The sequence below is a fragment of the Zootoca vivipara genome, chromosome 10, assembly GCF_963506605.1.
Source record: "Zootoca vivipara chromosome 10, rZooViv1.1, whole genome shotgun sequence".
Classification (NCBI taxonomy): domain Eukaryota; kingdom Metazoa; phylum Chordata; class Lepidosauria; order Squamata; family Lacertidae; genus Zootoca; species Zootoca vivipara.
Genome location: NC_083285.1, coordinates 67,690,344 through 67,694,689, shown reverse-complemented (window position 1 = coordinate 67,694,689; position 4,346 = coordinate 67,690,344).

Below are 4,346 nucleotides of genomic sequence, written 5' to 3'. Positions count from 1 at the left end.
TTCTCTGCGGACGCCATTGGCTCGCGGGGCCGCCCATCAGGGCGAGTGGAGCCACGCCCATACTTCTCCCTCAAACAGCTGACGGGTGACTCCGACCGTCGAGAGGAGGAAGTACTGGTCTCATTTGCATAGGGCACGCCCAGCTCGCGCATCTGTAGCCACGCCCCTTACGCAGCTGATGGGAGGGGGAGCGAGCGAGCCGCACGCAGCTTAAAGCGACAGCGGCCCTAATAGGAGGGAAGTGGCTTTTTGCAGCTGCAGGTGGGATTTCAATTGGGGGTGACGTCATACTCTCCAGTCACTAGGTAATATTAAACCCTTTGGCTTCCAGTGGCTCTTTACTTAAAACTTTGCTCATAAGGCTGTGCTCCTTTTTCTTTTTTTACATTCAAATTCGGCTGGAGACAGACCTTGTGGGGCTGCTGGTGTCCTGTTTTTAAAAAAAACAATTAAAAATAATATTATATTTAATTATACCCCGCCCATCTGGTTTGCCATGTGGTACCCACAGGTATGCATCTGCCCACAAAAGTTCTTCAGCAGCCCCCAGGGATCCCCACCTCTTTCTGAAATTAGACTCAAAATAAGCATTTAGATTTCTCAGACATGGGAGCCACTTTTAACTCAAGTGCTCATTTGGGGACACTTTTCTCTCTCTCTCTCTCTTTCTCTCTCTCTCTTTACTACATATGACAGTAGCAGTGCAGCTGTGACTTAGACCTTAGACCACAGCACTGTACTGGGTCCTGACCTACTAAGTTCAGGGGCAGAGAACCTTCTTTGTTCACTGTGGGCCAAATTTGACAGGTGAACAGGACCACCACATGACATCACTCTGCCATAACATAATTGACAGGTGGGACCTGTCCTTTGCTCAAGGCATGTTAAAATGTATGTGTGGGGAGGGGGGGGGAGACTAGATGCTTCAGGGCAATTGAATAGGTTGCAGTGTGTGCTTAGGTGTCGTGCCCATGTTTGCTTGTAAATGTGCTCACAACCCTAAAAGTGTTGGTGACTCCTGCTTTCATACCATGCCAGCTTTATTCCTCCCTCCCTCTCTCTAACAGGTAGCCTACTGCAGAGTTTTAAAGAACTCACAAACTTACTCGTCATTTTAGGAATGCTTTGGTTGGTCGACCGGTGGATTTTAGCAATTAGAAAAGCTGCAGAATTGACAGCACAACAGAGTACACCCACTGTGTGAACGTTAGAGAATAAGTCCCACAAGGAATTATACTAAAGCCAGTGTACATAGGGATTCCTTTGGAACCTTTGGGATTTACATTCTCCCCCCCCCCCCTGAAACTAGATTTCCCATGGCCCATCACTGCATTGTAACACAAGTTGCATACCAAAAACTTTTAACTAAGATATAAGGAACTATTTGCTAAAAACCACCAATGCATGCATGCATGGGAATAAAAACTCATTTTGTACACAGCATAAGACCAAACCTAGATGTTCGGGTTGTGAACGTGAACGTGATCCGTGTGGGAGGCATGTTCGCAACCCGCAGCATTTGCAACCCGCGGGGCGACATCTGCGCACGCGCTGGTCGCAATTCAGCACTTCTGCACAGGCACCGAAACCCGGAAGTAACCTGTTCCGGTACTTCTGGGTTTGGTGCGGTGCGCAACCCGAAAACACACAACCTGAAGTGCCTGTAACCCGAGGTATGACTGTATTTGTACAGCTTGCCATAAATGTTCAGCAGTAGAATTTACCCCACCTTGTAAAATGTTTCATCCGTCTCATACGTTACAGTAAGCACTGCATTGGTTTTTATTCCTGAATTGGCCAGGGAAAAAGCATAAGATGGGTGGTAACCAACTCCTTTTCCCTACTGTAAAAGGTAAAGGGACCCCTGACAGTTAAGTCCAGCCGTGAACGACTCTGGGGTTGCGGCGCTCATCTTGCTTTACAGGCCAAGGGAGCCAGCGTTTGTCTGCAGACAGTTTTCCCGGGTCATGTGGCCAGCATGGCTAAGCTGCTTCTGGCAAAACCAGAGCAGCACATGGAAATGCCATTTACATTCCTGCCGGAGCGGTACCTATTTATCTACTTGCACTGCATGCTTTCGAACTGCTAGGTTGGCAGGAGCTCGGACTGAACAATGGGAGCTCACCCTGTTGCGGGGCCTCAAACCATTATTTCCCTGCCTACATCAAGATTTAGGAACAAAAGAATGTCCTCCAGAAACCTTTCCCTATTAAATACACCTTTAATAATACCTTAAAGACCAACTAAGTTTTTATTTTGGTATGAGCTTTCGTGTGCATGCACACTTCATCAGATACACTGAAACAGAATCCACCAAACCCTTATGTGGATAAAGTGTGGCAAAGTTTCCTAGCATATTCTGTGGGATAAGTTGATTGAAGAGGGTTCTTAATTCTAAGACCCTTAGGTACAATGTCCAGGTTTCAGTGTATCTGACGAAGTGTGCATGCACACGAAAGCTCATACCAAAATAAAAACTTACCGTAGTTGGTCTTTAAGGTGCTACTGAAGGAATTTTTTTATTTTGCTTCGACTCAGACCAACACGGCTACCTACCTGTAACCTTTAATAATATAGAGCATAAAAAGTTATAGTGCTTTGTATGCCCTCTACTCCCTCTTTTCTTAAGACCCCTCTCCAGATAAATTGCAGCTAACAAGGATTTTGGCACACCTCCTGTCAGAGGGCCTGATATGGCTACTCTAGAGTAACGACTCCAGCATGGTCTTTTAAGGCTTTTATTAAGTGCTGATTATTTACAGTGTTCAGAGCGGTAAAAATGCATCCTTAAGGTGAGGTGTCAGAACCTCCGAATGGCGATTGGCGCGTTTTCTTGCAGCACCAAAGCTTTGGCAGACCCAACCTCTTCCCCCTACGTTTGCGTCGCAATTCGGGAGTTGGGGGGATTGGCCTCCCCCCCCCCGTGCGTCCAACTTCCTGTCCCACCTGAGGCATGGGCTCCACAACCTTGCCTGAGCCTCGGACACCACTTCCTGACTCTCCGCTGGAGGCAGAGCTCTCCTTACTCTCTCCAGCGCTTGGGGATGGGCTGGAACTTAAGATGGGAGGGACTTCCCGGTATCCCCTGTCCCTCACATCCACCCCCCTCCCAGGCTCCTCTCCCCCCCTCCCTATGGGCTCTCTGCTTGCTGGGGACGAGTGAAACCCCAAGAAGTCTGTGGCATCCGAGCCTGTGGGTGTAAAAATTTCCCCCCAATCCTGCGATCTTTCCCCTTTCCCTTGAGAAGACGGGAATCCCAAGAAGTCAGTGGCGTCAGAGCTGGTGGGAGTAAAAATGTTCTGCCAGTCCTCTCCTGTCTCTGACGTAGTCGACCTCGGTGAAACCCACACCTCTTCTTCCGTATCCTCAAATTCCGCTTCCCATCTCCATGGAGAGCTGCTGCCTGCGATCCCTTCCTCCCGCCCCTCCCCCTCTCCCTCCCTTTCCATGTGCCAGGGCTTGGGCCTGTGGGGGAACAGGGCGTGGAACTCTTCCACTAAAAATTCCTCGGGTACTTCCGTGGCCGGTATCCACTCATTGTGGGATGGCGGAGTGTCCTCCCATGCTATCAGGTACTCCAGCCCTCTCACCCCTCTCCTTGAGTCTAAAATCTCAGTTGCCTCATTGAGCTGTCGGGCGTCTCCCGTCTCCCCCCCTCCCTCTGGAGGCTGATCGCTGTCCCTGAACCTGGTACTTTCTCTGTACGGCGACAGCAGCGATCTATGAAACACTGGGTGCACTCTCATGTCCTCAGGCAGTGCTAGCCTGAAGGCTACCGGGTTGACCTGTTGCGTGACCGTGAAGGGGCCCAGCCTCCTGGGTGCTAACTTCTTGCATCGCCCCCTGGTGGGAAGACCTTCCGAGGATAACCAAACCTTGTCCCCCACCCTGATGACCTCTCCCGGTCGCCTGTGGCGATCTGCCTCCTTCTTGTACGCTTCCTTGGCCCTCTCCAAGTGTTCTCTGAGCTGCTGGTGCACCGTCTCCAGGTCCTCTGCCCAATCCTCTGCCTGTGGGCCCTCTTCCTCCTCCTCCCCCTCCCTCTCCGGGAAAGATCTGAGGTCGTGCCCGTAGTAGGCCTTAAAGGGCGACACCCCTGTGGAGACGTGCACCGCATTGTTGTAGGCAAATTCTGCCAGTGGCAGGCGATCCACCCAGTCCGTCTGCCTCTGGCTGACGTAACATCTCAGGTACTGCTGCAGAATGGCGTTGACCCGCTCCGCCTGTCCATTGGTCTGCGGGTGCCGAGCCGTAGACAAACTGACCTCCACCTGCAGGAGGTTCATTAGCCGCCGCCAGAACCTGGAAACAAATTGGCGGCCGCGATCCGAAATAACTCTTAAAG